A 13478-nucleotide genomic window follows, 5' to 3' on the forward strand; every position below is an offset into this window, starting at 1 on the left:
GTGTATATATACAGAGGCTTGCGCCACGAATATTTTTCGTGCTATCTAGCTCTTTGTGTTGTGATTGCCGTTTTAGCTTTCGTCTTCTGTGAGCGCAACTGTTTTTTGAGTTTCGGCTTTTTCTGTGATCACTGTCGAAATGACGGAAGATAAGAAGACTATAGACCCCACACTTGCTGGTTTTTACAAAACTATGGAAAGAACTAACGTCGAAAAGAACACTGGCGAAATGTTGGCTGGGCTGTCTGGAGATTCCAGTGATAGTGATAGTTTCGATGTTGATAGTGGTAATGAAGATGCCGAAGATCGGTCTTGGAGACCAAGCCATGTTGTTTTCGAGAAATCAACTGTCAAGCAAGGACAAATTGAAGCGATAAAGGGAAAATATTTTCACGACATATCCATAGTGAGAGCTAGAGGAGAAAACACCGTTCGACTTCCTAAAGCAGATGAAGTGGTAATATTTAAAAGTTTTATGATCTGAGTGAGAGGGAAGATGTGGAGGGCATTATCCAACATCCCATACGATCACGCTTTATCATTAGAAGGTTGTCTATTGCAATTAGGAACGAAGTGCAAGCGTGTTTGATGGCTTTTAACACTGTGTGCACCTACATTGGTACCAAGGATTTGGTACAAAAGCATATTGCTTACAAAGTGTGGCCACTGGTGAATTACTGGAAAATGCCGAAGAAAACTACTGCCGGCTCCAGCGAAGGTGGCCTGGTTTACTTAAGATACATCTATTGCTATAGAAGTCAATTTGATGAGCCGAATGATGATTGGCTTGAGGTTGTTGATGCCACCAGCGACGAGCTGTTGGGAGCTTATTCAAAGACAGAAGACGAAGCCATGACAATTTCCTTTGGCGCTCGCGACAAGAGGAGGCTGAATAGAGTTTTTGATGTGATCGGATTTTTTTATCCTGACTACTGCTTTCCTGCCCGAAAATAAGGGTTAAAGAGAAAAGTGGCAGCTTCATCCTCTTCCATCGCACCTAAGCCAAAAAGAGCAAAGGTTTTGACTCGCAGGCCAAAGCCACGTCCTTTAGAGAAGACAGTCGTAGTGCTTGATACAGAAAAGATAGAGAATGCTGAACATACCGAAGCTATCCCTTAGCTCCGGAGACAATTCCTGCTGCGACAGTTGAAGCTAGTATCGGTCCGGCAGAAGAGCATCCAAAACTGTTGAGTCCCCCAACCGTAACTAAGTTGCCGAAGCTAACATCTGTTGCAACCACAACAATAACTCCTAAGAAAAGGAGGATGGCCATTGTTTTGGATGCTGTTTTGAAATCCACGAAGATGCCAACTCCTGCTTCTACCGAAGCTTCTAATGAGAAAATTGAAGATGAAAGGGAAGTGGCCGTTGCAAGCGCTTCTTCGATTCATATTGAAGTGAGACCTTTAGGAGCTACGCCAGTATATCACACAACGATACTTGTAAAAAATGCCTAAATCATAACTCTTTTATTAATCCACTAGATTTTCCACTTTAAGTTATCATTGGTGAAAATATATGAGCAGGTGATACGAAGCTATTTTGTCTAATAGAGCGTAGATAAAATGACTTTATAAATTTTACGAAAATAATTATTAATTATTTATTTTCTTTATTACTATTAATAGTCCTTTAGGTTTTATCCTTTTCTTTCTAAATAGAATTTATACGTATAGCGAAAAATATAAATACCTAACATTAATATTCTAAGAATTAATGTAGATTACTAACTTTGGACTTTAGTAACATAATCATGGTTATTTTGACATAAATAGATATTTTACTAATTCTAAGTGATTAAGCGATATACGTATGAATATTTGTATCCTGATTAGTGAAAGTTGATATCTTAACCTAACCGACAATACGTTGCCTAGTACTTCTTTCATTTTCTTATATTAGTAAAACTTAACCTACTATTAACATAATATCGTTTTATGCGCTACAATGAGAAGTCAGTCGCAAATGTTTCTAAATTTAAATCACCAAGTTAGTGAATCATGACATTATTTATTTTTCGAAATATAAAATAATACTCATGTCCAAAATATTGTCGCAGGGCTGATCTATAATTAAACTTATACATTAGGGGTGTCTTTTTAATAGTTTCTGAACTGGATTTTTCGGAATTAGTTTTACACAAAACTAGGGGCTAAAATGAAAAATCGTCTTCTTCTACCTTGGAGCTGACCCCGCAGGGAGGAACTCGACGAGCAAGGAGGGGCGAGGCGGTCGTGGCCAGAGCTCGGCTGGGGACACAGATGGTCTAGCTACCTCGAGCGTGGTCACGGACGGGGCCGGGCGAGGTGCGCAGGAACCTCCGGCGAGCGGCGACGCGGTCCAAAGAGCAGAGCACGAGCGCGAAGAGAGGAGAGGCTTGGGCGAGCTCGGTTGTAGGGGAGAGAAGGGCTCAGCCGGTCCTATTTATAGAGCGAGAAGGGGAGAGGAGAGGGCGTCGGGGGGGAGCAATGGTCGGCCATCAATGGCCCTAATGGTGGCGGCGATGGTTTCTTCAATAATGGCGAGGAGAAGTGGGGGAGGGAGAGGAGTAGGTGGCGCGGCGGTTTCTGGTGCAGGGGAACCGAGGGGACGCGGGCCAGGGCGCGAGGTCGACGTCCGGGGCTCAGCCGGGGCGCGGAATCAGCGGCGCGAGGACAGGCGCGCGGGCGAGCCATACGCGAGGAGGAAGAAGAAGCCCCGGTGGGCCCCGCCTGCAGAGAGAGAGGGCGGGAGGGGACAAGGAGGCGAGCGACTGGGCCGAGCCATTAGGGTTTCAGCTTCTTTTTTCCTTTTTCATTCGAAATATAAACAAATATGTTTTTTAAATATTTCTAAAAATCGTAATAATTACACCAAAATTATTTATAACTAAATTGCTTAATTTTGGACCAATGTTTATATATTAATTAATCGGGCTTCCAATATAAAAGGGATTCCACAAAAACAATCATCAATCCAATATGAGCAAACAAAAATTATTCTAAAGGTAAATAAGATCAAACACTTGAAAGAAAAATTCACTACTATATTTGCCACTAATAATCTAAACGCATTATTTTTAGCTGATGGTTTTGTGTTGTTAGAGTGTGACTTGGCCAGCCACTAGGTTTGATAGTCGAGTGGGATGCTACCTCAGTAGGAGAGGACTAGGAGGAGTAGTGGGCCACGCTTCGCCCTACTCCCCATTATCATCGTTAGTTGTTATCTGCTGCACTAAAACAATGTTTCTTAATATTGAACTCCGATCTATGTAATAACTCAAGTACTTATTTAATTTGTGGTTTTATGCTTTATTGTATCTCTCTATGTCTCACCTTCATGTGAGTAAATGGTACTTGATCCTTGTTAGTGGTTCTATCGGACTAAATTCGACGGACTGATAGTTTATTCCGATTCAAGTGCATTGTTGTCCTATGACGATACTGGAGCACCTAAGCTGGAATAATCTGGCTGGTTCCACCACAGGGTTGCTAGGGAGAGATTTGGTCGTACGCTCCACCTCGTAGGGTTACTTGGCAGGGACTTGGTCGTACGCTCCGCCTCGCAGGTTTGCTTGGCGAGGACTTGGTCGTACGCTCCGCCTCGTAGGGTTGCCCAGCAGGGACTTGGTCAGCCACTCCTCCTTGCTGGGTTGCTCGGCAGAGGGCTTGGTCAGCCACTCCGCGTTACTGGGTTTCTCGACAAAGGTCTAGTCCACAAATGGGCCGGAAGGAAGTTGTGAGCCTACTTTGGGGTACCCTATTTCTAGATACTTGACAGCAGCTATCGAGCTTTCGTGCGACTTCTTGGGGTTCCGAGGACACCTTTCCAACCGCTCAAGACGCCTAGAGGGATGTACGCATCCATGGGATGGCCGGGTAGCGACCTCACAGTCGCCCGAGTTGGGCAAGAGGGCATCCCCTACTTGACCCCCGAAACAACCTAAAAAGGCCTCTAGATTATGTCTTCCACAAGCAGCCCTTCGACTACAGCATCAGCAGCCAACTCAAAGTCATCCACTAGTGCATTAGGATCACCCTCTATTGTGGCCCCTGAAAGGCCAATGATGTTGCGTAACTCGTGGACAGATTAGAGTTGCACAATGGCCAGAGCAATGGCTACACCATGATGGATTCCACAATGAACAACGTCCCAAATCTAGCTTAATACGTCAAGAATACATCCATATTGACCCTCAACATGTGCGTGGACAAACTCGACGATGTGGTCTGAGCTGTCATGAAGAATGAGAGCCTCCAACTCGAACTCTAAAAAAGGGAGAAAGGATCAACGAAAGAATGAGAAACAACGAAAGCAAGCAAAACTTACTGGGCTTGAGATATTCTAACTTTTACAGGTGAATGCGGAGGTCTGCAATCTCGCGATTAGCATCCTCGAGGGCCCTATGTGCCATGGCCAAACTTTCCCGAAGTTCTGCTAAGGTCGACTCAGAAGGTTGGATGGACCAAACATATCCAGGGGAAACTCGAAGGTCCTGCGCATTCCCAAGGAATGGATCACCGCCCTAGGAATAAGGTAGGGAATGTAACAATGAATATCAGCACGAAAAGAGGTAGGAAAGCAAAACATAATTCTAAAACAGCCCTTACCCTGATTCAAGTAAATGTTGCCACAGCGGCCTCGTCACTAGTGGACGCTCATCTGCAGGGTGCTTACCTGAATCCATGGGTAAGGAAGTAAGGGGCAGAAAGGAGGATCTCTCCCAACTAACCAAAGAAGAAACAATAGGCGATGGAAGTATGAAAGAGAGAATAAGGCTGAGAGGTACGCGTGAGAGTCACCTAGAGGGGGTGAATAGGTAATACCTGAAAAACATAAATTAAACACAAAACTTGAATCTTGATTAAGTGTTAGTTCAATATGCAAGATCCAAGCAAGTGAAAGAGGGCGAAGAGTTCTTGCACTTGATTGCTCTCTAGATGCGGAATTCGACTTAGAGCAACTTTACAAGTGTGATCAAGAACTTAGAGGAAGAATCAATCGCAAAGAACCAATGACAAGAGATACAACAATTTTTATCCCGTGGTACGATCAAGCATAAGATGCTTGCCTACTCCACGTTGTAGTGTCCCAATGGACAAGGGTTGCACTCAACCCCTCTCAAGTGATCCAACGATCAACTTGAGTGCCACGATCTTCTTTATATCAATCTGAATCTCATCGCAAGGAATCTCCACAACTTGGAGTCTCTTGCAGTCATACACAAGATGACAGGGTTACAACTTCAAATCACAGCAATATAGAGAGGAGAATACACACACAACAGCAAAACACAGCTACATAACCCAAGAAATACGATCACAAGAGCACACTCCCACATAATGACTAGAACATGTCAAAATGGCGCTCGGATCTCACTGGAATGACAAGAATGTGTTGTGGTGGAATATGGGAGTGCTCAATAGCTCTTGGTGTGCTTGGGTAATGAAGGAGGTTGCCAAGGGGGTCTTTTTATAGCCCAAATACACCTCCTAGCCATTGCACTTTCCTTCTAAAAGGTTGCTGAAATCTTGCTCGGTTGGTGCACCGGACTGATCCAATTGACCACCAGACTCAGAATAGGGGTAGCTTCTTCGGGAGTCTGACTGGGCCTTTCATTAGCTGATGGTCACCAGACCAGTTCGGTGCACCTCTGGACCATCCACCATGTTAGCTAGCCATTGGCCCCTTGCGTGTCACCGAGAAGTTGTCGTTGCTGGTGATCTGGTGCACCACTGGACCGTGCGCAATCATTATTCCAGAGATTTTATAAATAAAACCCCAAGAGAAGGGAGTTCGTATGGACGCAGTCCAGTGGACCACCGAACCAGTCCAGTGACTCCGAGAGTGGCACAATGAAGTCTTTTTCTTTGCAAACTTGATCCATTTGATTTGCACTTTCTTGTAAGCTTTCCTATGACTTAGACAAACATAGTCAACACATAATCAAATTGACTAAGTCTAGGAAACACACCTTCTACTCAATATTTCACTAAGATTTGGGTTATGGCCCAAGCTAATTCTGAAATGCACTTTACTCATAGAATTGAGTTAGACATCAAACTTAAGTGCTAGAAACATTGTAATAGGCTACTCAAAGTTGCACTTCTAGCCTCTTGTGGGTTCTTTTGGACTTAGTACCTTAGAATTGCATATTAGAGTGCTCATACACTTAGCAAATAAATTAGTCCACGATGTTGCGTTGGACATTCAATCTCGAAAACAGGTACATATGGCTATCTAGCCCATTTCCTTGTCAATCTCCTCCTTTTTGGTGATTAATACAAGCACAACTAAAGCAATTAGAATTTGATTAACTCAAATGCAATATGAGATAAAAGTTGCAATTTGAAGTTCAAACTCAACCAAATAAAATATATGAAGTTTTTCAAAGATTTGGCATATTTGGACCTTTGAGCCACCACTTGCTTTTTGGTTTTGCAAACTAAGACATTTTCAACATTTTCACCTTTTCTAAGTCAAATACACTTGAGTTTTGCAAACCAAACCTATTTTGACTTAAAGATAACCCTTTTTGATAAAAAAACTCAACTCTAAGCAATTTTCACAATGAGAGGAATCCTCTTTGCAATCAAGAGGGTTTTGGATCAAAAGATAGGTTCAAACTCAAAACTCTTTTGAAAACTCAAGTAGTGGTTGGTCTAGTTGCTTTGGCCTCTAGTTTCTCTCCATTTGGCATTAAGCACCACAACAGATAAACCAATTGGTTTGACCCCATTGCCTCACCAAAAATAGGGAATCAAAGTTAGAAGCAATGAAAAACAAGGAAATGGAGACAAAGTGGTAGAAGACGAGGCTCGATCTTCCGTGAGATACGATAACTTGATTGAGTGGAGATCTCGACGTTGATGATCCAAGGCTCTGAGCGAACAGTTCCTCGCAATCACTGCACCATGGCTCCATTGGTTATCACCTGTGACACACGAGTGACCTCGCCATGAAGGCTTATCCCTGCAAGCGCAATCAAGAACACAAGCAAGAACAGGAAAGAAACACAACCAAAATTGTATTGATTACAGGATGGGGTCTCACAAACCGATGACGGTGACACTGTTCGATGACAGAATGAGCTAAGCAAAAACAAAAAACCTAATGTGGCAGTGGCTGCTGAATAAATAGATTATTAGGGCGTGCGTGACCCCTGGTCTCGCCCCTAATGGGCTCTGATGCCATACACGGCCCAACGGCCCAACAGACAGTGTTGCAGCACCAAAACAGAATCTGAATGCTGAATTGTTTCGACGATTTCCATTGACTCTGGATGAATTTTATGGTGGAACCAGTTGGGTTGGTTAGATAATCTCCTTATCTTTCCAACCATATCAAGTCCGTCGCAATCGGAGTCCGGATGCGTCTTGGGCGTCCATTTTAGTGCACACTGGTCCTAGAACCCGAGATCGAGTCGCAGCCGAGTCGGACTTGATCTCCTTCCTATTGTGGGCGCCCTTGCTGGTCCTCCTCAACACCTTGGCCTTTCCCAAGTCCTTGCTGGTTCTCTCCAAGATTCCTAATCATCAAAACATCCATGGCCCCAAGCGTAAGCTCTGAAACACAATTGACTAGGGTAGAACGTACCTGGAGATTTAGCTGTCGTGCACGCGATCGTGTTATCGGTCCATTCATTGTATGTATAGAAGTGATGTCCTCATCACAAAGAACCTTGATACCATTGTGCAGTGGAAGCGCCTTGGGACTACATACATGATCAACTCAAAAGTATTTTTGGTCCCAAAATGGTCAACATGTACACTATCCTCCCCTAGATACGTGCATCCAACACACTTGGACTTGTGAGGTTCGGGGATGATTTTCTACACGTTGAGCCAACACAACCAATTAATATGAAATACAACATGATCAAAGGCATTTGAACTAATTGAGTGGGTGCTCACATATAGAGATGGCAACAGGCACATACCTATTGGGTAGTTCAGTTCCATACCCGTACCCGTGAAACATAATTCTACCCACCAAAATCCCCACACCCATACCCTGTTCAGAAAGTTTTACCTAACGGGTTACCCATACCCGATAGGCACTTGATTAAACAAATAAGAGTCGCAATGTGCTAGGTTGGGTACAAGTAAAAATAAAAATCACATGGTGGGAATGGGTGGCCAGGGGGAGTTACCGAGTTTGGGTTAGGAATTGTGGGTAGTGTTTACAGGATCCGATGGGCTAGGCTATTTTTGGACTAAGGTAAGCTAAAATTATTGGGATTAATATAAATTAGGGGGTGTATATTACCCATGGGTATACGAGTATGGGTACTACTAGTCGTACTTGTACCTGCCTTACCCAATGGGTACATGTTTTTGCCCATTTAGATACCAACGGATGAGAAGACACTTCCATACCCACCGCTTTATCAGTTAAATCTCGTCTAGTTCTCGGGTTACGGGTACCGATCGCCATTTCTACTCACATGGTACATTACGATATCTCCCCTTTGTTGGCGGTCTCTCAGTAAGCGATGCCGAATGTCTAGGTGCTTTGGGCGGTTGTGCACAACAGGGTTCTCTGCCATGCATATCACACTCTCCTTGTCACATAGCAGTGGGACTTTGCTCAAATTGTAGACAACGTCCTGGAGAGTTTGCCTCATCTAAAGTAATTGCGCACAGAAGTGTCCTGTAGCAATGTAGTTGGCCTTGGTGGTGGATAGGGCAATGAAATTTTCATTTTTAGAGCTCCATGACATAAGAGACCTAACCGAGAATTGGGAAGTCCCAGATGTGCTCTTCCTATATACCTAACATCTGGCATAATTGGCTTCTGAATATCCAATCAGGTCAAATGTAGACCCCTTAGGATACTAGAGCACAAAGTGAGGTGTGTTAACTAAATACCTCAAGATCCTCTTCATGGCCCTAAGATGGTATTCCTTAGGTTCGGATTGGAACCTTGCACACATGCAAACTAAAAGTATAATATTTGGTCTAGAAGCAAAATAAAGAAGGGATCCAATCATAGACTAATATACCTTTTGATCTATGAACTTACCTCCTAAATTGAGGTCTAGATATTCGTTCGTTCCCATCAACGACTTGATGGGCTTCGCATCCTACATCTCAAACCTCTTGAGGATGTCCTGCGTGTACTTGTTTTGGGAGATGAAGGTGTCATCCTTGAGCTTCTTTTCTTGAAAGTTGTGGAAGTAGTTCAGCTTGCCCATCATAGACATCTCAAATTTCTACACCATTATGTTGGATCTTTTATGGGCTTGGCCCATTTATTGAATAAACTCTATGGTGTGTAATGGTGGAGAATACCAATAGTACCATATTGGAAGTCCAAGGGTCGTTGGCTTGACTTATATGGTGGGAATTATTCCACTTAATTTGAGAAGTCAAGAAACGGACAAGGGCGTGCCACACGCGCGCGCGCGCCGCCGCCGGCCGGGCTGGGCCGGGTGTGGCGTGGCGTGGCGAGGCGGCGTGGCGAGGCGAGGCGAGGCAACCTTTCTCCTTCAGCTTCCCTCCGCGGGAGGTTAAGTAGGGGAGAACCCTTGTCACTTGGTACACGAGAACAGAACCTTCAGTGTCACAGTCCAGCCGCAAGTGAGGGTATTTCCATCTCGTGACTCTGCGCGCACAGAGCAGCGAGAGGGCAGGTGCCTCCGAAGCCCTTGCCGTTCGAGACCTTGCACGAGGGATCGGCAATTAGGTTTTTGGGGAGCGTCTACGTGACTGCCCAAAACGTCTTCTTCCTGGCGACATGACAAGAGAAACTGGACAAGGATCAGGATCCTCGGAGCGTATGGGAGGGTATGATCAATTCAGTTCGTTACTGTTTTACGTTCCGCATATTATATATGTTCATCTATGTTGTTTCGTATGTAGCCATAGAATTATCCAAACAGTTCTGTCATATCATATCATGATATTTCTAATGCCTGTTCATACTATTAAAATATCATATCTGTTTGTTTTAATTTTACAGTCATGTTGTTTATGTTATTATCTGTTTATTTTCAATTGTTCTGTCAGTTTACATGCTTATTATATTTATATGAGTTATATGATTCATAAGATTTATGTTCTCATGATCCATATTGTTATGGATATATTTGAGATCACGATTTCTATGATTAATTACCTTTTATATGTCATCATCATAATGATAATTTATGGAATTAAAATGATATGGAAAATGCCTATATTTCTAACAATCCAAAAACCTAATGTTAGGCATTTTTCTGTCAGAGGTTTTGCTGCTGTGCTAAAGCCTGATCCTTTTGATGGTAAAAACTTCTTGATATGGAAAGCTAAGATGGAATTGTGGCTTACTGCAATGTCTTGTTTTCATGCCATTGAGGGCAAGCCTATCAACTTACCTCCTGAGGATGAGGCTAAGTTTAAGGCTGAAGACAACCTCTTTCGAGGAGCAGTAATTAGCGCACTTGATACAAAATTCCAGAAAAACTATATCATCCTTCATACAGGGAAAGAGCTGTGGGATGCACTTGTTGGAAAGTTTGAAGTAACTGACGCTGGTAGCGAGCTGTATCTCATAGAGCAGTTGTATGACTACAAGATGGTTGAGAACCGATCTGTAGTGGAACAGGCTCATGAGTTTCAGGCACTAGCTAAGGAACTCGAACTTTTTCCTTGTCCTTTGCATGACAAGTTTGTGGCTGGCGGTATAATCAAGAGACGCAACATTTTTTGAGAATGAGTTTCCCATGAAGAATACACCTAGTGATACAAGTCATGAGACTATAATTTCCCATGAGCACGAACTGTCGATTCCTATAGATCATGCTGAGGATCCTCACGTGCACATCCCTGAGGAGGATGACACTATAGTCACTCGAAAGAGCAAGAGACAGAGGGTTGCAAAATCCTTTGGTAATGACTTTATAGTGTACCTTGTGGAGGACACACCAACTACCATTAGTGAGGCATATTCCTGTCCTGATGCTGACTTATGGAAGGAAGAAGTAAGGAGTGAGATGGAATCTATTATGTCTAATGGAACTTGGGAGGTCGTTGACCGTCCTTATGGTTGTCAACCTATAGGCTGCAATGGATCTTCAAGAAAAAGCTTAGGCCTGATGGTACAATCGAGAGGTACAAGGCAAGGCTTGTGGCCAAAGGATATACCCATAAAGAGGGTGAAGATTTCTTTGATACCTACTCACCAGTGGCTCGATTGACTACAATTCGCACATTAATAGCCGTGGTAGCCTCTTATGGTCTTATCATTCATCAGATGGATGTTAAGACAACTTTCCTTAATGAAGAGTTGGATGAGGAGATCTACATGGATCAGCCAGAAGGGTTCATTGCGGATGGTCAAGAGAACAAGGTGTGCAGGTTGATAAAATCATTGTATGGCCTAAAACAAGCACCTAAGCAATGGCATGAAAAGTTTGATAATACTCTTATAGCTGCTGGTTTTGCTGTAAATAAATCTGACACGTGTGTGTATTATCGGTATGGTGGGGGTGAGTCTGTTTTGCTGTGCCTTTATGTTGATGACATCTTGATCTTTGGATCAAATCTCAATGTGATTGAGGAAGTTAAAAATCTTCTATCGAGAAATTTCGAAATGAAAGATTTGGGAGAAGCTGATGTCATTCTAAACATCAAGCTTGTTAGAGAAGCTGATGGTGGGGTAACTGAAAGGGAATTAGGCTTACACCTAGTCCCTAATTAATTTTGGTGGTTGAATTGTCCAAACACAAACAATTGGACTAACTAGTTTGCCCAAGTGTATAGATTATACAGGTGTAAAAGGTTCACACTCAGCCAATAAAAAGACCAAGTTTTGGATTCAACAAAGGAGCAAAGGGCCAACCGAAGGCACCTCTGGTCTGGCGCACCGGACTGTCCGGAGGACTCCAGCTCAAACTCGTCACCTTCGGGAATTTCCAGAGGCACTCGCGCTATAATTCACCGGACTGTCCGGTGTACACCGGACAGTGTCCGGTGCGCCAAGGAGGAGCGGCCTCAGGAACTCGCCAGCTTCGGGAAACGCCAACGGCTAGTCCGCTAAAATTCACCGGACTGTCCGGTGTGCACCGGACTGTCCGGTGCGACTCCGGAGCAACGGCTAACTCCGCGCCAACGGCTACCTGCAGAGCAATAAATGCGCGCACAGCGCGCGCAGAAGTCAGGCGCGCCCATACTGGCACACCGGACAGCAAACAGTACCTGTCCGGTGTGCACCGGACACCTAGGCGGTCCCTCAAGTCAGAAGCTCCAACGGCTAGAATCCAACGGCAGTGATGACGTGGCAGGGGGCACCGGACTGTCCGGTGTGCACCGGACTGTCCGGTGCGCCATCGAACAGACAGCCTCCCAACGGCCACTTTTGGTGGTTGGGGCTATAAATACCCCAACCACCCCACCATTCATTGCATCCAAGTTTTCCACTTCCCATCTACTACAAGAGCTCTCGCATTCAATTCTAGACACACCAAAGAGATCAAATCCTCTCCAATTCCACAAAAGGCTTTAGTGATTAGCGAGAGAGATTTGCCGTGTTCTTTTGAGCTCTTGCGCTTGGATTGCTTCTTTTCTTTCTCAATTGTTCTTGTGATCAAACACTCACTTGTAATCAAGGCAAGAGGCACCAATTGTGTGGTGGCCCTTGCGGGGAAGTTTTGTTCCCGGCTTTGATTTGAGAAGAGAAGCTCACTCGGTCCGAGGGACCGTTTGAGTGAGGGAAGGGTTGAAAGAGACCCGACCTTTGTGGCCTCCTCAACGGGGAGTAGGTTTGCGAGAACCGAACCTCGGTAAAACAAATCCGCGTGTCACACTCCTTATTTGCTTGCGATTTGTTTTGCGCCCTCTCTCGTGGACTCATTTATATTTCTAACGCTAACCCGGCTTGTAGTTGTGTTTATATTTGCAAATTTCAGTTTCGCCCTATTCACCCCCCCTCTAGGCGACTATCAATTGGTATCAGAGCTCGGTGCTTCATTAGATCCTAACCGCTCGAAGTGATGTCTGGAGATCACGCCAAGAAGGAGATGGAGACCGGCGAAAAGCCCACTACAAGCAACGGGAGCACTTCATCGGAAGAGTCCCGCACCAAAAGGAGGGAGAAGAAGAAGAGCTCCTCCAACAAAGGGAAGGAGAAGAAATCTTCTTCTCACCACAAAGAGAAGAAGGAAAAATCTTCTTCCCACAAGCCGCATCGGAGTGGGGACAAGCAAAAGAGGATGAGGAAAGTGGTCTACTACGAGACCGACACTTCATCAACATCGACCTCCGGCTCCGATGCGCCCTCCGTAACTTCTAAACGCCAAGAGCGTAAGAAGTTTAGTAAGATCCCCCTACACTATTCTCGTATTTCTAAACATGCACCTCTACTTTCCGTCCCATTAGGCAAACCACCAACTTTTGATGGTGAAGATTATGCTAGGTGGAGTGATTTAATGCGTTTTCATCTAACCTCACTCCACAAAAGTATATGGGATGTTGTTGAGTTTGGTGCACAGGTACCATCCGTAGGAGATAAGGATTATG

Source organism: Zea mays, chromosome 2, assembly GCF_902167145.1.
Source record: "Zea mays cultivar B73 chromosome 2, Zm-B73-REFERENCE-NAM-5.0, whole genome shotgun sequence".
NCBI classification, from domain to species: domain Eukaryota; kingdom Viridiplantae; phylum Streptophyta; class Magnoliopsida; order Poales; family Poaceae; genus Zea; species Zea mays.